Here is a 26,489-nt window from a genome sequence, read left to right as displayed (position 1 = left end):
TACAATTGGAGCGCAACAAACTCCAAGTATCCTGGAGGGGACCATTCATTGTATCGGAAAAGAAGGGTGATCAGAACTACTGTATCTGGGTAGGAGATAAAGAGAAGTTGGACCACGTTAATCTTCTTAAATGCTGTCAAGAAAGGGAGACACCCACTGAGTTTGTGGTTGCTACAGTTGTGACTGAAGAACCCAATGACAACGGAGGAGTGGCATAAGTATGTCCTAGTTGTCCTTTGATGAGGGTTGTAACCTTCGTTGAAGTTGTCCTTGATGTAATGTTAATATCAGAATGACGTGAAGCTGTGGAGGAGATACTTCACGACTACTCAAGTGTCTTGAGAGAAAGACCAGGCATGACGGATTTGGAAGAGTTCAGTCTGAAGCTGCTGGATGAAACGCCTGTAAAACTGAAACCCTATCCACTACCTCATGCAAATTTAGAAACTGTACGTGACAATATTAAAACTATGCTTGATTTAGAGGTCATTGAACCAGCCGAATCTGCATATAGTTCAGCAGTTGTTTTGGTCCAGAGGAAGGATGGTGATCACCGCTTTTGTGTTGACTATTAGAAATTAAACAGGATCACAGAATTTCAAGTTGAAATGTTACCGGATCCTGAGTCAATATTTGCCTGAATAACCATCGCCAAATATTTCTCAAAACTAGACTTGTCCAAGGGATTTTGGCAAATTCCAGTTTGTAGGGAAGACCATCCAAAATTTGCCTTTGCAACACCAGATGGGACATACCAATGGGTAGTCATGCCGTTCGGAGTCCAGAATGCACCCAGCATTTTCACCCGAATGATGAGGAAACTGCTAGAACCTTTAAGAGGGACTGGAGTTTCAAATTTCATGGACGATTTGTTATTGGCGACACCTACTTGGGAAGAACACATGGTCTTACTGAGAAATGTTCTGGAATGACTTAGACAGACAGGACTCACTGAGACAGACAGGGCTCAATGCCCTACCATCTAAATGTCACATAGGATTTCAGAGACTGACTTATCTAGGACACACTCAGTGAAGTCGACCAAGTTTGGAATGCCACACGTCTGACTGCGAAGGCAGAAAAGCGATCTTTTTTAGGACTTGCAAGTTATTATTATAAGTATGTCACAAACATCATCACTATTGCCAGTCCATTGACTGACTTGACAAGGAAGAATGCTCCGACAAAGGTTATTTGGACAGACGCTTGTGAGAGAGCATTTCAGACGATGAAGGATAGGTTGACATCAGATGCTGTAGTGAGACTACCGGACGTGACAAAGGACTTTGTCTTATGCACTGACGCTTCTGACAGAAGTCTTGGTGCAGTTTTACTGCAGGAAGGAACATCATGGGAACTTATTTCTGGATGCTTATGGTAGCAGGAAGTTGTTGCCAGCAGAGCATAATTATTCTGTTACCAAAAGGGAATGCCTAGCGATTATCTTTGGGATCTCTAAATTTCAGCGCTATCTGTATGGATGAAAGTTTATTCTGGAAACTGACCACCAACCACTTGCTTATTTGGCCCAATTGACAAATGGACATTTAATGAGACGGTCATTATTTCTCCAGCAATATCAAGTTCAATTGCGTTACATTAAGGGAAGCACAAATGTAGGAGCAGTATTCTCGCTCAGTTCTCTGTTGAAATTCTATTCTTCTTTCACTCCCGCTGGGCTATAATATCGGAGGTCATCCTCCAGACAATGCCAGCCAAATCCAATTAACTACTCCTCTTACTAAGAGGGAAATGTTACACTATTTAACTGTGTAAAGCAAAATGGCAGACAAACTGTACTTCACATTAAAACACAAATATCTAATTTATAATCCAAAATACATTATTTTATTAAGCAATGTAATTATTGTGTGGTTCATTAACTGTATTGGTCATAGAGTTTGTCCATTGTTCATCTGCTTTTTAGCATAAATTATCAATACCCCAAAAGGAAACTTTACACATTCATTCAACCCATGCTCTAGTTGGTCCTAAATGAAAATGGTGCTGCGCAGACATTCAAGTAGATCACCAGTGACCATCTTGAAAATCTTTTTGTTTCTGCTCAATTGATGGTCAGATCAACAAGGAGTTTTGAAGAAAAGGCCTGTTAATGGTGCCTACTTCATCAAAATTGCCTACTTCATCAAAAATAAAAATGGTGCTATCTGACATCCGACATGGCCACTATAGCAGTCATTTTGAAAATCTTGTTATCACTGTTCCAGAATGGAAGTATGCATTGATGTTGGGGTCTTCACCAGAAGACTTCTTATGATGTCTAATTTGTCCTAAATGAAAATGGAGATCTAAGTTCGAAAATGACTACCTTGGCAGACATCATGAAAATCTTGTCACCACTCATCCTGAATGGGTGGTCATACAAACACAGGTGTTCACTTAAAGATTTTGTAAATGACTTAAATGTGAAGTCATTTTGACATGACATTTTCACCCAAATTCCTATGATATCTAGTTGGTTATAAAGAAAACTGTGTTGCTGACACATCCATTATGGAAGCCATATTGAAAATTGTTGTTACTCCTCCTCAGTGGATGGTGTAACAGGATTGAAACCGAATGGATTTTTGGACTGAGTGATAACACAACACAATGTGAGAGAATGGAAGTTTATGAAATGAAAAATAAATATTCACGACAATACATACGCATGTAGACTCACAAATCCACCCACTATATATGATATAAGATTACCATACCGAACATGTTATAAAAAGCAAACAGATTTTCATATATGAAAAACATATGAATATGGTTCATATATCCACATTATATGAAATTAAATGAATTTGATTCACAGAATCATAAGATACACAAAAATAATTATGCTTCACACAACCATATGATACAAAGAAAATTATGGTTCACACAGCCATATGATACCAAAAAAAATAATTGTGCTTCACACAACCATATGTCCTTGTAAACACACCACAATGTATACTGCCCTTATCCAGAGTTCGGAATTGCTATTCCTTGGCCTTCTCTAAAATCCAGAATTCCTACTCAACAACTCCTGTCAAGTAACAGATACACTGTTGGGTGAAATGGGTTTACTGCCACACTGCAGATCATGGCCTCACCATTCTGACTCTTCCAGCCCATCCATCCATCCATCCAGCTACAAATATACCAAGCTGGTCATAAATAAACTAAATGCAGAGAGGAAATCCATAAATGCATGCTACCACATTGTTTTATGTCAAAATAAAGCCCTTAGCAATAAATTGGATCAGACCAACAATTTTCTAGTGTTTTAAATCTGAAATATGACACATAAAGACAGTATATTAAAGAGAGACATTATATATATATATATACAGTTACAAAATTGACTTATTATTTAACACTTACCCCTATGGCTGTAAAAAGTCGTAAGTTTATTGACACTCCTAGACAAGATCCAAGCGATCTCTGTGTCGCATAAGACAATGTGTCTCCTATAAATGCAGAGAAATTAACTGTACATAACCAGGTGTAAAGTACCCATGCACATTGTGTTATATGGGTATCTGACCACACATAACCTACGCCAAGACGCATGTATTGCCCGGTCACCCCCCAAAAAAATAAAAATAAAAACAAAATATTAACTACCCTATGTAACGCTGTATGCATCTAAGAAATCAATTACCCAAACTGTTCTAAGGCATCACCAAATTATTTTCTTGCCTTATTCCGTGACAGATGGTCATATCAACATGTGGCTTTTACTACAGATTTCATGATGCCTGGTTGGTCCTAAATAAAATGGTGCTCATCTGACATCCAAATCTTCCTCACATTAAAAAAATTAAGCAACAGCCATCAGCACATAGAATTCATGTGGACCCCGTCCCACATCAACAGCCCAGGAAACAACCTAGCTCATCAAACAGCCAAACAAAAACTGAATGAAACCAATTATGTATCACTAGACTACAGTGTAAGTGAAAGTGAAATCTATAGCCTTATCACAGCACTAATAAATAGAAAATGGCAAGAAAACTGGAATGACAACAAAAAAGGTAGAAAACTATATAACATCATAAAAGAAGTAAGCAGAAATACGATACCAACTTTACCCAAATACGAAGAACAAATGAAAATAAATAGAATTCTATCAGGTCAAACTAAGTTGGCTAGCAGCTATGGAAAATATATAGGACCCAAACCACACAACCCTAACTGCTATCACTGCCAGGTCCCAGATGACCTACCACACATTTTCAACGTATGTCGTTAGTATAAAAGAGATAGAGAGTTATTCAAAATTGAACCAAAAAAATAGGATCCCCAGACACATACCCAGAAATCCTAAACAAAGCCAACCCTAACCTTAACAATACCTATAAAAATATAATATCCTAGTTCCTACTTATGAAAAACAGGTTTAGATAAAAAAATATAATAGCTAACAATTAACATATCAGTTAAAGGTAAAATAGGGAAAAATAGGGTAAACTCAATAGGGACCAACCAGATTGGATGTCCTTGACACCTCTTAGAAGGTTTGATTAATTGACAAGGAATAAAAAACCTGGCTCAATAATAAAGCTGACCAATTAACCTCAAATAGGGACAATGAAAACATGAAAAGTCAAAACCCATTTAGCTAATCATGAACTTACAAATAAATAGTAAAATAAGTATATTAAAACTAAAACAAAAATAATAAGATTACAATTAGGAAAACTCAATAGTGACCAACCAGATTGCATGTCCTTGACTCCTCTTAGAAGGATCGATTAATCGACAAGGATGACTATCTGGGATAAAATCTGACTAATTAACCACAAATAGGGCATAATACAACATATTAATATCTTAAAAAGTAAAAAAAAAATAAAAAATTAAAAAAAAATATATAATTTTTTTTACAAATTAAATAAATCTAACAAAAAAATATATATATTTTAAAAAATATTAAAAAATTTAAAAAATTATTTCAGATTACATATACAATCAAAACAAATCTTATAAATATACAAATTAGGGACACTCAAAAGCTTTAAATAAGTATCATAATCAACATATTAACCCTTTACCTCATGCAAGCGCCTTTGAACACCTCTACTCCATTTGCATGGAAGCACCTTTTGACGTCTCTACTCCATTCACATGGAAACACCTTTTGACGTCCGCTGTATACTTCAGCCATTTCAAGCCGGTTTTTGTAGCACCACCTTTGGGGAAAACCCCCTATTAAATACTACATTCATTTCTGCGAATGACAATTACGTCAGATCACATGGTCACTTTTATGCTCTAGTTGATATCTGCTATTTAAAGTAACTGGTTCGTAATCTCCACTCTTCAAAATGGAGGTCGCAAATTTCATTAAGTAATTACGAAGTTTTCACGATTAGAATCACAACTATGAAAGATTCAATAACCTAGGTAAAGGCTCTGATATTGATGTAGGCAGCATTATCAAATTCGGATGACTTAGGTGGCGCTCACCAGATAATATGTACTTTTGAGAGAGTGACGTATGTAAGGTGAAGTAGTTTGCATTTAAAACATGCACAGTGGAGAGAATGTTGGCATATCTCTATGCTACATTAATGTAATGTGGATGATATTTCTTCTGGATATTGTACTTTTGGAAATTTTACATGATTTAAGTACACTGCTAACTAAAATGACTGCTCCCTTGTGTTAAAAAATCAGTCTGAATTAGTCTAAAGTGCACTATACATAGCAGCTATTAAAATAGGGAAAATGAATTTTGCCAGACTAGACAATACCAGCTTCTGAAAGTGCAATGAATGAATTACCAAATATATAAAATGTAAAAAAAGTTATCGGCTCTTTTTTATACAATTGACCTCTGAAGTTCAGGAAGTGAAAATGACCAAGTAGAGCTAGCACTTTTTTGAAAGGTGCACATCTGAAATAAGGCCAAGCTGTATACTCTATAATCCATAGTACACCCATCAATCATACACCAAAATAAAGGGAATTAAAGGTTCTTTGCATTATACCTAAGATATACAAGGTCTTTTTTAAATAGCCAGTAAAACCAGTGAGGAGAGCCGGGGAAATTCTTTTTCTTTAAAATCCTAACCCTATGCAAAATGCAAAACTGTATAGCGCCACCTTAAAGAAAATATAAAAATGTTTGCAATTATTTTTTTTATTTTCATATAATTATGTATGATGTTCTGAATAAAATGGTACATTCATATTGATGTTAAGCATGAAAATAAGCTCATTATAATCATTTTTCTCTTGCTTACATAATTTGCCATGAGGTATGTTTGTGTGAGTAGTGACCTTAATTATGGGAAATTAGAAGTCTTAGAATATAGGAATAGAGTCAACTTAAATGCAAAACTGTTGCAATAAGTGACAGAAATATATGGTGAAAATGTTTCTTTTCATTTATTTGCAATGAAATAAAAAAATAAATGAAGAGAAAGTGAATTCGCTTCTTCCATATTAAACAATAGGCAAATATTTTACACTTTGACCTTTGACCTTTATGAACCTGATGAGTTATCTCCCTTTTCTAATTGTAAAATTCTTTGTTGATCTCTCTGAAATAATTCTGGCTAGTTTCATGTTCCTGTCATTAAGCATAACATTGGTTGCTATGTTTACAAAATGTAATGTGCATTCTTAAAATAGCTCACTTTTATCATGGGGGGGGAGGCTGGACTTGTTAGAGACTCTGACACTCATAAATACTGTTCTGTGGGGGGAAATGCAGGAGAATTATTCAGAAGGATTGTTTTGATGCTTGCGACTTAAATGTTTCAGCCATATAAACATAATTAAATCATACAAAAATAATACCTATATCTTCTTTATGGTGGCGCTCACCAGATAATATGTACTTTTGAGAGAGTGACGTATGTAAGGTGAAGTAGTTTGCATTTAAAACATGCACAGTGGAGAGAATGTTGGCATATCTCTATGCTACATTAATGCAATGTGGATGATATTTCTTCTGGATATTGTACTTTTGGAAATTTTACATGATTTAAGTACACTGCTAACTAAAATGACTGCTCCCTTGTGTTAAAAAATCAGTCTGAATTAGTCTAAAGTGCACTATACATAGCAGCTATTAAAATAGGGAAAATGAATTTTGCCAGACTAGACAATACCAGCTTCTGAAAGTGCAATGAATGAATTACCAAATATATAAAATGTAAAAAAAGTTATCGGCTCTTTTTTATACAATTGACCTCTGAAGTTCAGGAAGTGAAAATGACCAAGTAGAGCTAGCACTTTTTTGAAAGGTGCACATTTGAAGTAAGGCCAAGCTGTATACTCTATAACCCATAGTACACCTATCAATCATACACCAAAATAAAGGGAATTAAAGGTTCTTTGCATTATACCTAAGATATACAAGGTCTTTTTTAAATAGCCAGTAAAACCAGTGAGGAGAGCCGGGGAAATTCTTTTTCTTTAAAATCCTAACCCTATGCAAAATGCGAAACTGTATAGCGCCACCTTAAGTGATGCAGATGCAGGAAAAAAACTTGTAAATTTCAAGTATGAGAAATGGCAGGTACGGTTGGTCATGTGGTCTCACTGACTTGATGGTGAACGAGCTAGTTCTCTCAAGATTTTAAAGCACATAAAAAATTCTTCCGTGAAGAATAATGACATAGCTATAACAATCAGACTTTACTCTTAAATGTTTCCACACATAATAGATGTGTACAAAAAATGTAAATGGTTAAAATTGCTGTTAAATGTAACATACACTACACTGCTTAACAGTTAACAGGCAGGCCTATGTGTATGGATTCAAATAGGTAAAAGGTGTTCTATTTATAGCGCGCTGCACTGGGTAACTTTGCTCTATGAGGTAAAGGGTTAAGGAACAAGAATAATTAAAAAGGGATAAACAGACTAAGGAGACAATGAAAGTATCTTAAAGATAGGGACCAGCCAAACAATCCATCTCTCTCTCCTCCTATCATAACACTCTATAACAACATCCAAATAATAACAAACGTAACTACTCCAAACAACTAACACCACCACCAAGGTTACAGCACCATTAAAGTACGTTATACTATCAACACCCCAAATTAATACGTATAAGGTGGTGAAAAAACCCAAACCATCAGGGCCGTCCTTATCACAAGATATGACCCAAGTCTAATTAAATAAGGTAGTCTAAAAGCCCAAAGACTATCAGGCCCGGCAGCACAAGGCTGCAAACTAAATAGAATTGGGAACCAGGGCCACAAAACAACCAATTAACAGTAACCACTGCACTCTTGTCAGCAAAAAGTGGACCAAAAACCCAGTACTAGCAGGGCCGCCACATCAAGTGGCAACTCTCACAACCATAGCTGTCAACCTATACTCTAATAACCCTACTCTAACCAACTCTACAAAAACAGCACAGAGGTTTTTTTATTCAAAATTAAGACGGAATTTAGACAATGGATACCCGGATGTCTAAAGCACTACCCACCTGTGCCATTGGCCACCTCCCGAACTGCAGCCTGAACTACTTTGCCACGAACAGACACCAATATCATACGTGCAATGCACGCCTAACAAGCAGGAATGCAACCATAGGATGGGACCATTCCCCCTAGACACATATCATATCACAGCAACTGAAAACTGTGTGTTGGTCCAATCCCACTCATTCTGACCCTACACTCAGATCGACAGGCACTCAACAGTACCTCGATCTGATGGCCCAATTAATAAATACTCCATGAGTACAGTAAAGTTTGGGGAAGGTGGCTCCAATTCCTTCCCCCAGGAGTAATTAAAAAGATGCCTGTGGCATCAGTAACCAGTGGTACATGTTCTATATCCAATTGACTTGACATCCAAATCTTATAAATCTTACCATCACTACTGTCTCTGATAGGGTAGTTATATGTACATTTTAGTTTTCACCATAAGACTATTTATGATACAGTATCTACAGTTCTTTTCTTAGGCTTGTTAAATGTGATATTTACTTTCACAACACTCAAGTGTCGTTTGCAGGTTTCTGTTCTGTTGGTTACCTGATTCTTGTACGTTTTTCAAGTTTATGATTTAAAATTATAATGATTAACGTTTATGTACGTTTGTTTAGGATGAGCTCTGAGGTCGTGTTGAGCTGAAGCATTCCTGTAGCCTAATGAATATGCAACATGCTAACTGTCAACTGGTAAAACCATTTTACTTGCAGCCATGTTAAATACTGTCACAATAATGTTATACAGATTATTTCTAACTGCATAATTTATAATGTTTTGTTTAAGTTTGGTTGAAAATATTAGTTTTAAGAGCTGAATTTGATAATTATTTATGAAAAGAGCAGTAAGAAGTTTTAGAAAAGAATAAAAACCTAAATCCAATTTTGTCTACCATACCCACAGCTTAGTGGCCCCATGAGATTATTTGTCCGATCACTATATATGTAACAAATCTTGGGTCTTCTGTGGAGCTTCAGTCAAGTGTTGTTTTAATATTTAAAGGAATAATAAAATTTTCAAGGTAAATGTGATCATCTCAATTTAACTGGAAAGTTACATCTTGGTATAAAGAATGAATTAAATGAGTGCAACAAAATACACCAAGAGTATCAAACATTTTTGCCTAAGTGCTTCTTCGGATTTTCTGGTAGGTTTGATGATGTAAAATTTGAGAAAAATAAGTTTAGATGAACAGCAATCAAAATGAACCTACAGCAATCAATATTAACTGAAAAGATGGAAGTTGAAAATATCTATCATGCATTGGGAGTTGAGGGCAGAGGAGTTGGGTTGTGAATATTTGTATCAGAATTGTGTTTTTATGTTATTTTAGCAGAATAACAATTCTTTTGTGAGTTTCTGCATCTAACATTAAATAGGTCATGAAAAAGAAGGAACACTTTGAACCAACATTTGTCACACTATTATCTGCGCTTACAGAGCTCCATTCCTTTAAAAATTGATGAGTTAGATGCTATTGTAAGAATCAGCATTTCTTTTTCACAAACCAGTTATGTCGATCGAATTCTATCCCTATTGATGACATGCAAAGTTTATCAAAAATTCTTGGATAATAAAGATGCATTGGTGGCATCAAGGTCTGAAGGCAGCTGAGGAAATGATATGTGCATTCACGATTTATTTCTCATCTCTCATACTGACATCAAACTTGTTTAGTACATGTAAACATCACCATGACTTGATTTCCAGCACTTATTAAACATTGTTTGACTATTGTGCTATGGCTCTGCTTCTAATTATAATCCACTGATTTGTCAAGAAACTAACATGGGGTTTTCCTCTTTAGTTGAGGACACAGTAAGTGAAAGTAAAACTCAGTGACAAGTTCAGCTTTCTTGGAAACATCATTTTGATCCAAAGGAAAAATGAAGTGCTTTGTGACCTACATTTTAATCTTGAACTGACTTCATTAAAGTTAATTTTTAGCTTCTAGCATACTGTCCTCACGGTAGTAGTAAAGGGGGCCACTATAGCCTCAATGGAAATTAGCATTACAAGACCCCCCTGGGCCACTATAGCCTCAATGGAAATTTAACATGGAGAAAAACCCTGGGCCACTATAGCCTCAAGGGAAATTTAACATGGAGAAAAGTCTTGGGCCACTCTAGCCTCAAGGGGATTGAACATGGGGAAAAAAGCATGGGCAACTCTAGTGACAAGGGAAATTGAACATGGGGAATTGTAACAGGGTCCAGACCTGATGGGTCTATGGAAAGGGAACAGGGGGAGAGGGACATAACACACACACACACACACACACATACACACACACACACACATATATAAAATAATAATTCGGGGGTAGGCAATTGAAAGTCATTCTCTTTTCGAGAAATAGGAGTGGCCCTGAAAAGGGCCTTTGTGTTTCTTCTTCTTCTTCTATTTCCTCCACTTCTTCCACCAAGATCTCACTTTTGCCATTATTCCTTTCTTCTTCTTCTTCTTCTTCTCCTCCTCTGTTATCCAGTCAGGATGACCCATGGCTCTGAACTTTTCCTGGACTTTGATCCAATTGTTGTTTAGCCGCTCAAACTCTGCCTCTTTCTTTTTGTTTTCCTGATCTTTTCTTTCTTTATTCCATCTCTCTTTAATCTTCTTGACCTCTACCTCCATCACTTTTCTCATCAACTCCTCTCCTTTCTTCAGTCTGTCCAGACCTCTCTCCACAAAAGAGCACTCTGTCCCATGTGACATATTTCCAAGAAAGCACCTGACTTTGCTTGCATTGTCAAGTGCTTCCTTTAGGCTTCCCACTCTGACATAGGTGGGATTTATCATACCTCTCAATCTCTTTTCCTCCTCTTCTATCATTCCTGCTATCACTTCTTTTGCTACGTTTAGGCATTTAGCGTAGTACAGGTACTCTGCTATCTTCCATTCTTTTTCTAGTCTCTCCACTACATAGATACCATCCATTATCCAATAGCATATATGTACCAAGTTGTTAAACAACTGACTTGCAACCACCATCTTCGTTTTTATTATTCCGTAGAATGGTTCGAACATCAAACTCTGTGGGTTCTTATACTGAAAGCGCGGACGTGATATAAAACATCCCCCTAAGACTTAAAAGTGATATTACCTAGATCATCACTTAAAACGCACGGCCGTGAAGGAAAACATCCCCCTACTTTTCTCATTTCATATAATATACTATCCACATAAGTTAAATCAGCAATAAACTAACCCCAAATCTACTATCCACACACACACACACACACACGCGCGCGCAAAGCAATAAAATTAAACCCAAATTTACTATCCCCGCAAACGTACTTGAGCGCTTACAAACAAACACACACACACACATACACACACACACACACAAAGAGTCAGTGTTTATATACACACTACTCTACCTACACACATTGGCAAATCGATGGTTATTTCTTTTCTAGAGTATTGTGTAGCCCTGAAAAGGGCTGTTTGTTTTAGAACTTCAGATGCACCTATCTAATGCTGGCACCTTCCTGGTCTGGCACCACACACACATCTTCGACTCCAGTGATGGAACCTGAGGCTACTGGAGACGCAGTCACTGCCATGGCAGGTCGTGGTTTGCGAATGTAAGGTTGCGTCCTGGCCGAAGTACCTCTCTTGCGACTAGTTTTCTTCTGTGGGCTTTTCTTTTTCTGGGGACTTTTTCTCTGTTTCTTTTTCTGAGGGCTTCTTTTCTTTTTCCGGGGTGGTGTCTGGTAAGAGGAGGGTCCCGCCACTGGAGAAGTTCTTGCAGACACGGGTCTTTTTGGGGACCTGGTCTTTTTCTTTTTCTTCTTGGAGCTTCGTTTGACTGCTTTTTTTGTCTTGGGGAAAACTTTGGGAGCATTAGGATCCCATCTTAAGAGAGAGCGAATGATGACCCCTCCTAGAGTATCGCTCCCTCCAGGTTTCAAAATGATTTGGTTTTTGGTTTGAGTGTCAACGCGGGGATCGGCCAGTTGGGTTAAAGCGACTTTGTTTCGATCGAAAAAGCGTTTGGTTTGATGAGGAATCTGAATGATCCCTTGGAATAATTGACGTGCCGTCACCGTGAACCATCGTAAGACTTCTTTGAGACTAGCTTCTAAGACACGAACTCGTATTTGTGGATTTTTTTCTCGACTGATCCCGTACAAGGCACAAATCAATTTGACGGGAAGATGCGACTGAAGGGACATCATGTTCACACTGTGTGTGAGACAGACGAAAAGGGTCTGAGGTTTTTATAGATTTTTTGTGGAATGAAGTTAAGTCGAGGACGGAGACGTGTACAGGACAGGCCCTCCATCTTGGCACCAGTGGTGAAACAAGTGGGTACGAAATCGCAAATCCTCGGGGGTCGTAGGTTTCAAATCGACGAGTAAATAGGCGTGTGGAGTTTGAGTGGCATCGTCGTACGCCTGAGTCAGCCAAGGCGTTCCTAACTGTTTGGCTAAGACTTGCACTTGCGATTTATCTCAAGGGCTTTTAAACAAGACCATGTAATGGGCATTGAGACTGATGGTGCGATGGGCTTTACTTTGTTGAAACAAATTTTGAGTGATGTAAACGACACTGGCATTACGGTGATGCCCTTTGCGCGTGAACCACAGTTTAATTTCTTCTTCGTCTTCTCCTAACATGTCGTCAAAAATGACCAAATGGGTTTGACGGGAGTCAGAGACGATGCCATCGTCTTCTTTAGGAATGCCTTCCACAAACACGATGGAATCGCCTTGACTTTCTCGCAAGAGGCTGTACGCCGATTGCCACTCTTTGTAACACCACACGATGCGCTGAGGTGGTCGATCGATCAAATGATGTTTATGTTCGATCAAACGTTTGACAAATTCGGTTTTGCCTGAACCACTAGGTCCAGCAATGAGCATGTTAAAGGGATGACGAAGATACAAAGCCTCCCAACTGGTACAATCTAAGTGTTCGTCGATGACTTTGACAGTGGAGGAAGAGGGAGCAGAGACAGCAGAAGTAGCCATAGTGTTAATAATGTCACTTGTGAGACGAAAAAAACAAGACGAGAGTTTATATACTTTTTTCAGGACACGTTTATTGAATGTTTCAAATATGGACAACACGAAAGACAAAAATACATAAAAGCCAAATAGTGATGTACAGGAATAAAAAACACATCAAAACGATCAAAGTGGAATATAAACAAGTCTCTGTGCAACATGTTCTGGGTAAGCAAGATGTCCTAGGGACAGTGTGTAATGTTCTTACAGTCTCTACATGAGGTACGGTCACACAAGTGTCCTCCCAGAATGACCTTTCAGGAATGTCCACGACAGTCCTGTCCTGGGTGACGGGTTCTTCTGGTACTGTCACTAACACAGGTTGAAAAGTTGCAAGGCTCACAAGCGCATTCCACTTCAGAAACCCCACACTTGAATTGTGCCTTTCTAAACTTGTTCTGTGTTTCTCTGAAAGTATTCATCTTGTTCACTTGGTCCTGGTAGTCACAATGAACTATCGATCTTGCCTAGGGTTCCGTTTTATATACAGACCAATACCGACGTGTCCATACGGTAAGGTGAAATGATTGGGAAGTCACACTCGCTTCTGGTACACGATTTGATAGACTTTTTGCAAGGGTCGACTGACGATGTGGTGAGTCGGTAAACGTACAATCTTGTTGGGTTGATAGGTGGTCACTTTAAAGTGTTCGTCCTCTCCAGACTGCAAGGCTTCTTTCAATACCCCAAAGTTCACCACTCGACTGGTATGATAATTCAGAGTCAATCCTTTCACTTTGCACTTCGTGTGCACTTCTCCTTGTTTGTCTCGATATTCGTAACTGTAATTTTTAGGACCACCACTGGCGAAACTTAGAATCTTGTCATCGGGATGCTCGTCTGTCCAGGCTCCTAAAAGGTCTCCTTCGATGTCAGGGTGCTGTTGACTCGGGTGATGGATGTAAATGCAACTGTCCGTGTCAAAGTACAGGACGCGTTCCCCAAATAGTTCTAAAGCTTCGTACAGTTTTAAGCGAGCATGAGCTGTCACGTAAGCCGCAATGATGACATTTCCAAAAGGGTCGTCTTGTACAAAGTCCAGATCTTCTTCGTAATTGACCAAGATCAAATCCTCGTGAATGACGTCCACGTGTTTCATGTATTTGGTTTTGTCGTGAATCATCTGAAAGTAGCGGGAAGGTTCAGTCAAATACTCCGTCTTGGGTAAACACGGACGTTGTGCCATTTTGCCCCACAAACAATTTAACATCACTTTGGCAAACGATCGCCTGCCTTCGTTTTTCTCGATGTGGTCTAAAGAGATGCCTTCTTGTGCATAGTATTTCACTTTGAATGTCTTTTGGTCTTTGGGAGTGTGACACCAGGACGGATAGCCACTGGCTTCTTGTTTCAGTTTCAAAAAAGCATCCACGTAGTCTGCGAAAATCCCTTTCTGCGTGGGGTCACCCTTGTGGTATTGTTGTGTCTTGGGAAAGTGACAAATTTCGTACACTTCTAACAGTTGGTATCCCATGTCCAGAGCTTTGAACAATTCTACGCTGACCCAGGTCCCCGTCAAGGCCCGTTCTTCCTGGGTGTGCTGACAAGGCTGGTCTTGGTTGCACGTTTCGGCACAAGTTCGGCACAAAGGAAACATCAGTTTGCCTTGACAATGGTGAGGTAAGACGGGATGGTACAAGTCCGTGGGAGGCAAAACTTTGCACTTGATCAAGCCTTCGTATTGTCGAATGTTTTTCAGGTCGATGTGTTCCGTGAACAATTGTGGGTGCCCTGCAGGAAAGCGACAATATTTGCACACGTAGGGATACAGCGAACACATGTCCAAGTATTTCATTTCTTCTCCTTTCTCTTCGTCGGCTTGGTACATTAAACAGGTGGCATTGGTCCTTCCTCCGTACAAACTATCTCTCGGGTTCAGGGGGTCCACCAGCTTGTAACTTTCCACGAGACATTTAAACTCAGGATCGGTTTTCAAACGGTGATCGTACTCGTGTTCCCACATTTCCACCACTTGGTATCCTTCCTGTTCTAACTTTAGGCGTCGCTGACAAGTGGCCTGGTACAAGTCTTCCATGGTTCGTTGTAGAAACTGATTTTTAGTTTTACGGTCAGGGTAACAGACGGGACATCCGTGAAATAAGCAGCCGTTAAACTCGTACACGATCTTGGGGTTTTCTAAGTCCCAGCCATCTACCGAATGCGTTCCAATGGTCTTTTCACCCCCTCTGTTGCGGGCATGCTGAATCCATTTCTCTTCCTTGTCGCACAAGTAATGTAACCAACGTAGGGCTTTGACCGAGTATTGACGTTTGACATAGTTGGTCGTTTGAGGACTGATGACGGCCAGGGTGTTTTCAGGCATGAATCTTTGTCTGTACACTAAGGAACATGCTTTGGCAATGGTGCAAGCTTCTTTCAAAGGACCGACCCCTCCGTGTTCCATGAACAGTTCTCGAAATTTTCCACAGCAACGCCGTAAAATGTCCACGTCGGAACGACAATACTTTAGCATTTCTTCCTGAAAGTCGAAAGGGTCCGAGGCGTGAGCCTGGTACCAAGCGTAGAAAGCTTCTCGTTGTTCGGTACGCATGTTGTCGGGGTCGTAATCTTTAGCCTCAGGCAAATGGGGTAGAACGGCGTGTTGATTGGCTTCCGTATTGAAAAAGTGTGGAAAATACCCTTTAGCCATTTCTGTCATTCCAAACGTTTTGGGCATTCGACTCAAAGGCATGGCCAAGTAACTCATGGAATCTTTAAACTGTACTTGTTCCACTTGCATGGAAATGATTTTGGCTCCGTTCAAAGTCACTTTAGGTCGTTCGGTGCCTTGTTCCGTATAATACCTCAAAAGAAACTGTCCATCGTATCCGGAGAAATTGTGAGCCATCACCGTGGCATGTCGATGACAATCTCCGTAACGTTCGATGTCCTCTTGGCTCCACGTCTTGTTGATGGGGTCTAAGACCCATTGGGCAAAATCGGCTAGCGTGTTCGGTCCCCGAAAGATTGTTTCACGCCCTCCAGGAATCTTGCTGCAGTGAGGGCAATGACTGAAAATAGGTTCTTGAATGCACTTGTCGCACGCTCGATGAGCCACACAGAAATTAGGAATGTGAATGCCGGTCTCTTGCATGCATTCGAAATCGAAAAAGATGAAATTGCCTTTTTCATTTTTGTGACCATCCTCTTTCTCTGGTTGGTATTTTTGCATGTAGCATTGATGTTCCAAGTCCACGATGTGGTGACAAATGTGACATTTTTTCTTTCCTGAACATACGTGTGCCTTGGCATTATTGGTACGTATGCCTTGTCCACACGTAGGGCACAATCTCAGCAGTTGACAAGCACATTTCTGCTGTGAACCTTGCGTCTTGAACAAGGCACTGGTCCTTCGCTCAGACAGGGTGGAGAGGCCAAACATCCTGAGCATTTCCATCCGCAATGTTTGTGTTGCTCTCGATTATTATAACCAAGGTCACATTTCTCACAGTAATATCTGTATCCCAGGAATCCAGTGATATTGGTAATGGTATCGAAATGGTCATCGTGATGATAAAGGTGAATGTATTTTCCATCCTTAAAATCTTGGCCTTGAAACAACAGAGGTCTGCGCACTTCTTGAGGGTGCACTTTCAAGGTGTAGCGTGGAGCTAGGACATCTTGCAATGTTTGCATTTCAGGAATGCCACAGGGTGTGTCTTTGGACAGGCCCGCTTGTTGTAACAGGAGTTCTGCTTCGTTTTGTTGTTTGGCTCGGTCCGATTGTCGAATAGTTTTCCAGGCTCTTTTCCATTCTGCCGTGTCGTTCTTGTTGGCATAGGTTCGCCCCACCACGATAGCCCGGGCTAAACACATCTGGTCATGAGGGTTGTAAATTTGGACGAGGCTACGCTTAATGCTGCGAAGATCGTTCACCAATAACATCTTTTTGCGTCCAGTCCCTTGAGGAAGAGAGACGTGAGCCATTTTCAGTGTGGCTTTTCCATCGGTGATGTCAAACTGGTCATTGGATTGTTGCACCTGTTGTATCTTGTCCATGACTTTGGAAGGGGTCAGTTCTGTGGGTCTGCTAAACTCGATCCAAACAGGGGATTTCAAACCATCGTGTTGTATGGATAGTGTCAAGCGATCGTCTTCTTTGGGTTGACATTGTCGCTTGAGTGCGGTGAGTAAAGAATCCCACATCTCGGTGATGAACCCTTCTGCTTTCTCTAAGGGTACTTCGGACTTGAAATCTTTAAACTTCACCGTGTAGGTGTAAGCCGTGGTTCTAAATTTTCTAGAGGTGCGCTTTTCTGTCTCTCGAATGGAATAGTATTTGTCAGGGTTAACTAAGGGCGGTGAACTTGGTTGAGAGGGCTTGGATTCTGGTTCACTCATGTTGTCTTCAAAATCACTGGCATGAATTTGTGCCAAGACTTCAGCTCTGGTACGAGGCGATAGATCACGTTTCTGCCTCTTACTTTCTTCTTCTTCTTTCTTCTCAAATGAATTAGATCGTTTCATCTTGAAAGCAAAAAGTCAAATGACTCAAGTTTAAACACCATGAGCTACTTTATAGTCCTGGCAGACTAGCGTATATAAAAGTGTACGTGTCTTGTCCTTTCACTATTCATTTCACTCTCTACCTGATCACAACGATGGAAGAGACTAGCCAGATGGAACGTTTCATCAGAGCGTTGCGAAGGGTCATTAGAAAATTCTCTTCAGACCAGCCTTCGGACTACTCTCCTTCCTTTCGAGATAAAAGTGAAGATACTTGCTATATCTGTCAAAAGAAAAGGCATTGGTCTTCAGAGTGTCCAGACCGTCAAAAAAGAAAAACAGGGGTTAAAAGAGACAAAAGTCAAGATACCTGTTATTATTGTAAAGAAAAAGGACATTGGTCTCCAGATTGCCCCAAAAAGAAACAAGAGGAGTCAGAAGAAGAGAGGGATTCTTCAGAGAAAGAAGAGGAAGAAGAAGAGGAAGAAAGCAGACAGGTGAAGAAAAAGAAACAGGAGAAGAAAAGAAGAAGGGAAGAAAGTGAGGAGGAAGAAGAGGAAAAGCCTGTGAAGAAATCTAAAAAACAGAGAGAGTAAATAATGACACAAAAGAAGTGAATGAACTTTTTTAAGAGTGTTTATGTTGTGAACTGAATTGTAACTATGGATAACAGAATACATTAATGATAAAAGGTAAGTGACTTTGGGTTATGATTTTAAAATAAGAACCTACACTCACGCACTCATACACAGACACGTACTATAGGGGTAAAATGGGTTGTTATTTTGAGTTATTGGCAATTGAAATGGTATCTCTTTTTGAGAGAAGTGGGTGGCCCTGAAAAGGGCCATTATTTTCTTGGTGTAGGGGTGAGTTTAAGCAATCAACTTTAACTGTCTTAAGCCTTTGCCACGTCCGAGGCCTACTTTTGATGATGATGATTGGGTTGAAATCACTAAGGGTGGTAAGGTAGGCTTAGTCTCAGGGTTGGCGTGTTTAGCTCGGGAAGGTCGTATTCTCTTCGGTCGTGATAAAGAAGTCTGATACATTTGTTTCAGACTTCTTAACTCCGCTAAAATGTCCAACAGTACCGTGACCGTTTGACTTTCACCCTCTTGTTTCTTTGCTGCTTCTTCTTCTTCTTGCTGTTTTTTTCTTCTTACCTCTTCTTCTTGCTGCTGTTGCTGTAGCAGAAAAGCTTGTTCTGCTTCCTTTTGTCTCTGTATAAATTTCTCCAATTCTTCTTTCTGTCTCTGTCGAAAATTCTCCACGTGCGGTAAAGATGGTAACGAAGGTTCTGGAACAAATTCTTGCGAGGTCAGAAAATCCACAAAATCCCAGTTTACGGCTTCTGAAAGTAAGTCCAGGTTCCCTTGGGTAGTATCCACCGTCGGTGCACCCCCATGGATCTTTTTCTGAGTTTCTGTCATGTTGAATCACTGTCGCATAGATTGACAGCGCACAGGCGCTAGCGAATGTATATAGGCCACGTGACGTCACAGACTGCTCTCTTCCGATTGGATGCGGACTGACTGAATTTCGTCACGCGTGTTTGGATTGGTCAACGAACTCAATCCGTTTCAATCCTTCCTCTCCCTATAAATAAGCGCAGTTCAGTGCAATCACTCACTCACCTATTCTCGTAGCCGCAAGATGTGGACTGACGTTGAATCTTCCACCCTCGTGTCTTCAATGATGTTCAGGACGGACATGCTCATGTATGTCCGATCCAAGTGGACCGTTGTCCACAGGACCACCAGCAGTCTGTGGATACGAAGAGTCTACATAGAGAGACAAGGTTGCCTCAAGAGGACTCTGATGTATGGCCCTGCTGTAAGACGCAGCTTGAGGACAAGAAGATGCCACAGATGCCCTTTATGTTAAGGGCATATTAACATAAATCCAAAGGCCCTTTTCAGGGCCACTCCTATTTCTCGAAAAGAGATTGACTTTCAATTGCCTAACCCCGAATTATTATTTTATATGTGTGTGTGTGTGTGTGTGCGTGTATGTCTTCGCGCGTACATTGTGTGTGTGTGTGTGTGTGTGTGTTATGTCCCTCTCCTCCTGTTCCCTTTCCATAGACCCATCAGGTCTGGACCCTGTTACAATTCCCCATGTTCAATTTCCCTTGTCGCTCGAGTTGCCCATGCTTTTTTCCCCCATGTTCAATCCCCTTGAGGCTAGAGTGGCCCAAGACTTTTCTTAATGTTAAATTTCCCTTGAGGCTATAGTGGCCCAGGGTTTGTCTCCATGTTAAATTTCCATTGAGGCTATAGTGGCCCAGGGGGGTCTTGTAATGCTAATTTCCATTGAGGCTATAGAGGCCCCCTTTACTACTCACGGTCATCATGAAACTTGGAGAGAACATGTATCTTGACAAGTGCTATAGCCTTAGTTTAAACTGATGTTTGCATGACCTTAGTGACTTTCAATTGTTAAGAGTTGGTTTAAGTTTATTTATTGGGTACTGTTTGTTTGAAATGGAAAACATGACAACTGGATGCACATCTGTTTGTAATGCACCATTACAAAATCAAATTTTGTTTTTCAAATTTACCAATGCATTTTAAATAATTTTATAATCTTTAATGATGACATCAATTTTTCCATGCTACAGTATTTACATGTAGTCTGTATGGAAGATCCTTTCTGACCAGTGCTGTTGAAAGTGGGAATAAATACCGAGGGCTGGAAATCTCTCAAAACAATCCCTTCCCTCTACCTACCAACCCCATAAAATTAAATGGTCAGCCTCATAGATGAGTGGACTGCATACTTTTAATGTGAGGCATCAGGTGTAGCTTCTATTAGAGGTTATTGCTGATTTATTGGCTATGCTTATAATAATGCTGTCACTCCAAGGCAACTAGGAGTCTATGACCTTCACCCATTGAAACATGAATTCTAAAGGTAGAAATGATATATATCAAGATTAAGCAGATTCTAAAAATAGTTACACTGTGAAAATACATCAGGGTTTAAGCTCTATATGTCAAAGACCAGTGGGGCTTGTGGGATCACTTGTTTTTCATCCCTCATCTTGCTTCAGTCTGTCTGTTAGCACAAGTTTGACACCACTGCTTGTAATCTACTTTGGTGATTGCCATAAAACTGTACACACACTTACATCCCAAGGTCAAGTTCATAGTAATTAAAAACAGTGCTGGTTAAAGAACAAGTACGGCTGTCACAACAGCTATCTTGAAATTATATCACTGCTTAGGATTGGATGATATCAATATAGAAATGTATTGATAAGACATTTTATGTTGTTCAGTTGGTTCAAAATGTGCATTATCTAATGTCCAATGTGGCCATTGGCAGCCATTTTGAAAATCTTGTTGCTAACTTACCTGAAGGAAAGTTGTCTTGACATGAGCTTTTAAATTAAAAATCTTATTAATTTCCACTTGAACAGAAAGTGATATAAACATGGCATTTCATTTTCATCAGAAAACAATTTCTAACTGGTCCTTAATGAAAATGATTACTCTATGACATCCAATATGGCTGCCACAATGGCCATCTTGACAGTCTTGTTATTGCTTGCTCCTTGTTGGATGGTCATATCAGCATGGTTTTTTTAACTATGAGGTAAAGTTGGCCCCAAATGAAATGGTGCCAATTTGACATCAAATATGGTCACCCCAGCAACCTTTATGAAATTATTTCTAGTATGCCCACCGCAGACACCATATTAAAAATTTTGTGATATCTAGTTGGTACTAAATGAAATTGGCAACTATCTTGAAGATTAGTTATTGCCACACACCCATGGAAAGTCAGATCTTATTGTTTTCACCAGAAGACTAATTATTTTGTTTAGTTGGCCATGAGTGAAAATGGTGTCAATCTGAGCATACTGAAAATCTTTAAATTAATTCCTTATTGAAAGGTTATATCAGAATGTGGTTTCCACCAAAGGTCTATTAATGCTGTATATTGTGTACTAAATGGAAATGGTGCCAATATTGCATCACAAATGGCTGCCACAGTGCCTAATTTGAAAATCTTATCACTCAAGAAATTTTAGTTAAGGTTTCAAAACATTCTTTTCAGACAGTAAAGTAATGACCTGTTGTAATGCCCTCAACTTTGGTATCACAGAATGGTCCTTTTGATATTTTAACATGTTGTATGCCCCATCACAGTATATATTTATATGTATGGTTTTTAACATGTCTGCACATCACTATACAGTGCTGACTAAAAGATGCATATACAATGAGAAGAGTATTTGCTTTTGATCAACTTTCAGATATACATATCTATATTAATTAAATACATTGCTTTGATTGGTAGATCTTATCATTGCTCTGGTAACAATCTGATTTTGATCAGAATGGCTCTATAGGTTTGTGTCATTAAACTCTTGGAAAATATCAAAAGTGAATCAGATGCATACATATTAATAATGTGATTGGTTGATCTTGTTGCCACTCCTGAAGCCATTTTTTTTGGTGATTTTGGCCAAACTTCAAATATAGACTATATTAATGATACACATTGCACCTGTCTGGCTTGGAATGTTCCTGTATTATCTAGAGGCTATAATTATCATGCAATTTCTATGCAAATTGGTAACTGAGTTTGTAATTTCTGGATGCCTCAACTCCATTTAAATGGAAGCGCCTTTTGACGCCTCTGATCTATTCACATATAAGCGCCTTTTGATGCCTTTACTCCATTTGCATGTAAGCGCCTTTTGACGCCTGCTGTAAACATTTTTAATTGGTTTTCGTAGAGCCACTTAGTGGAAAAAAACCATTAGATACCCCATTCATTGCTGTGAATGACCATTACGTCAGATCACGTGGTCACTACTTATGCTCTGGTTGAAATCTGCTATTTAAAGTAACTGGGTCATATTTTCCACTCTCCAAAATGGAGATAATGGATTTTGTTCAGTACTTTTCATGATAAGAATCACAACTATGAAAGCTTCAATAACTTAGGTAAAGGCACTGATATTGATGTAGGTAGCAATTAGTTTTTATAAAATATAAAATTCAGATGAATTAGTGATGTAGACTCAGATGAAGAACTTGTAAATTTCGAGTATAAGAAATGGCAGCTACGGTTGGTCACGCAGCTTCACTGACTTGACTGTGAATGAGTTCTCTAAAGATTTGAAAGTACAAACAAAATTCTTCCATTAAAAATAATTACACAGCTATAACAATCGGGCTTTACTTTTAAATTTATCCACACATAATAGATATGTACCAAAAATGTAAAATGGTTAAAATTGCTGTTAAACGTAACATACACTACACTGCTTAACAGCTAGCAAGCAGGCCTATGTGTATGGAGTCGAATAGGTAACAGGTGTTCTATTTTAGCGCACTGCACTAGGTAAGCTTGCTTCATGTGTATCGGAGGGCTAAAAAGCCATACACTATATGAGGTAAAGGGTTAAAATACACACCATATAATGCTGTACACATTAAACTTATGATTTGTTATTATCTGAATAATAATGTAAAGCAGGGTCCTCCATACTGCCATTGATGTCATATGTTGTTTTTAAAAATGGTCAGAAATTATTATTATTATTATTATTACACCTCTCCCTCGATAACTCGCGCACATTGGGGTCCAAAAACATCGACCGCACTATAAGTGAGGCGTGAGTTATCGAGGGACCTATATAAAAAAAGCCAAAACTAATAATGGGATCGACATAAAGGCAAAGAGGGTGGGGGTGGCAGGTTGTAGTGTTGAATACTCAGTTGATAATCGTGCTGAGATTAACTGTGAATAAATATCTCTTCATACTTTATTTATTTTTTCCTCATTGAACACCATTATTTTCAGGTTAAATTATATCGAGGTCATCAAAAACATTATTCCACATGGTTTCCATTTGCCTAGCACGTGTACCACTTCACACATTGTGTACTACGTCACTAATTTGTGTGTTGAATTGGATACATTCTAGTTTTATTGTTTGATCCAAATAAGACAGTTTGTTTGTTTTTTTAATACAAAAGATCGAAGTCTTTTCGAGAAACATTGTCAATCAAACAAATGAACGATAGATAGATAGATAGATCTGATTGTGGTAGAAGTAAAAAAAATTAAAAATCACAGTATTAATGGTGGAGGAAGAACCCAGGAAAACCCCAGGAAGAGCCACCAACCCAAGAGAAGCTACTGGCAAGCTTTCTCGCATACCCATATTGTCCTAATTAGAGACTCGAACCCACACAGACAGAGGTGAGATGGCAGTGACCCGTAACGGAGAGCACTTTAGACCACTCGGGGTCCCACTTATAACTGGATTTAGACCATGGGTGTAAAAGCATGACAAGCATGTTTAAGTTGGGAGTGAAGACATATGCTGCAAAAATTATCTTTGACAAATTCCATACTTTTATTTTCAAAATACCAGTTTGGAATTTCTTTATTGGATGAACATTCACATATTTATCAAGATACTAGCCTGTACCTTTCAAGATGACAATAGTTAATTTAGATTAGTATTTTAACTCTCACAAATAGTTAAAATAAATTGATAAATTACATTGCGCTTACTTGTGTACAAGTAAACTACACCTTAAAAATGAACTACAGAGTATTATTAAAGGCAAACAAAATATAAACAAAACCTGAGAACTAAACATTCCAAATCCTATAAATATATTCAACACAATATAATGTATAAAATCATGAATATAAATCTAAATCATCAAACCCTATAATCATTTTGATTATAAAAATGACGTACCAAACTACTAAATATACTTTTATTTGACTTCATTGGGTTCAATTTGATGTGCTCTGTGTCGTTAAGACGCGCCCGTTATATCGTGTTTTATTTATAAAACTTCCGACTCCTATGCTATGATATCCCAGCAATACATATTATGCAAATAAGTGTAAATAAAAATATTAAGAATGTAAAAGTTACTTCAAGCTCAGTGAAGATCAGTAAAAGACAATCTCCAACATGTTACCAAACAAAATGCGAACGCATTTACCTTTGTTATGGTGTCTCAATCACCACCAACGGTACTGTACAGCTACGTCTCCTGCAGTTTTACTGTCATCTTTTCTTCCAAACCAGAATTAATTTCTTGGGCGCCTACGAAATGAAGAAAATTTCAAATGCTATAATTTAAGCAGCTTCTTTATAGGATATACAATACATTCTTCCACACTGATATGTCATTCAGCACGACAAAACTTCACATTTGGACGGCGTGCTTGGTGGGCAGTCGCCAACACAGCAACGGAAATTGATTAGCAGACAATGATTCGGAATAAAAATCCTCCGCAAATCTAACATTCTCGATTTTTCGTAGTTCCACTTGTCATTGTTGCATTTGTTTGATTGTGTTAAATGAAGTTCAATGTGGCAAGTCAAGCTCAATTCATCTGCTGTCTGAAATGTTGGTTCATCTTGTTATTTTTTCTGCGCATGATGCTGTGTAAATAAAAAGACACGGTCGACATTCAGTGTGGTATAGGTTAATTTTTTTTCTTCTCCCTTTTATTATGGTTATTTGCGGAAAGTGTTTAGTTAAGGTGAGATGAAAAAAAGAAAAAGTATATAATAAAAAGAAAACTTTCATTTCCAACGTTTAAACCGGATATATTTCAATTTGTGATTGATACTAAAAAACAAAACATATTTTAGCACGCTCTTCAGCGCGCCACTCGTTAAAATATCACGTTTTTTTTTTTTTTTTTTGTACCACACTAAGAAACATACCGGATATTAGGCCTTACGCAGCAAAAATAAATTATCCTCTATTTATTACTATTCTCGCAGTCAAATGACGCAAAATTGATCAATTTGTTATTAAGTTTTTGTTTTATATAACACTTACCGCTCGTTTTCCTCTAGATAAAGCAGCCACTTTAGAATGAATATAAAATATGTGACAGATGAAGAATGTGGTTAAAATAATTAGTAATCACCTGCTTTAAAAACTGGGGGGGGGGTTGCTGATGTATTTCATGGCCCTCATTTGAATTTATACCAACAATCATGTATATCGACCAAAACTGATATATTCCTGCCCACTATCATGTAATATGTATTAAAACGCATATTACTCGAGCTCTCTGTAGCGAACTCAGGTTGGGGTGGGGGCTCTATTATACCCGATATATCAGTTGAAAAAATATATCAAACATATCATGCCCCAACAATGCTTAAAAATACTCTTGCTATGAAAAATATTAAAATAATTATATGCAGAATATTGGTCTGTCTGTCTCTCTCTCTCTCTTACCGAAAATGTCAGCACCATATATGTTTTGCAAGTAATGTAATGGGTATAATAACGCACACAAACACCAACACGCTCGACAAAGAGCGCTCGAATAATATACAGTTGAATACATTCTACATGGTAGTTAGACCAGCAAGTTGTTCTCCACCTTTTTTTTTTTTTTTTTGTTTGATTGGCCAGTCAAACAAAAAATAAAAGGTGCAGAACAACTTGCTGGTCTACTTTAACCCCCAAGATCCAACATACCTGGTTCTTACATATTTTCCCATTTTATCATATTTTGCAGCAGTATCATAAACTTGTTCTTTTGCATTCTTGATAGCATTAAAACC

The 26,489-nt window shown here is 38.6% G+C and overlaps 1 long non-coding RNA gene across 1 annotated transcript; it reads right to left on the bottom strand.

The window, feature by feature from the left end:
* Positions 1 to 2,616: 2,616 nt before the first annotated feature.
* On the bottom strand, positions 2,617 to 25,314 carry LOC149782414 (uncharacterized). Its single transcript, XR_016414590.1, has 2 exons — positions 24,898 to 25,314; positions 2,617 to 3,142 (listed from the first exon to the last, which is right to left on the bottom strand). It is a non-coding gene; the product is annotated as an uncharacterized LOC149782414 (long non-coding RNA).
* Between the last annotated feature and the right edge of the window lie 1,175 nt (positions 25,315 to 26,489).

Source organism: Sinohyriopsis cumingii, chromosome 15, assembly GCF_028554795.1.
Source record: "Sinohyriopsis cumingii isolate HCF-2022 chromosome 15, ASM2855479v2, whole genome shotgun sequence".
Classification (NCBI taxonomy): domain Eukaryota; kingdom Metazoa; phylum Mollusca; class Bivalvia; order Unionida; family Unionidae; genus Sinohyriopsis; species Sinohyriopsis cumingii.
The sequence above is the reverse complement of the archived record's forward strand: the minus strand, read 5'-3'. Positions and strand labels throughout refer to the sequence as shown.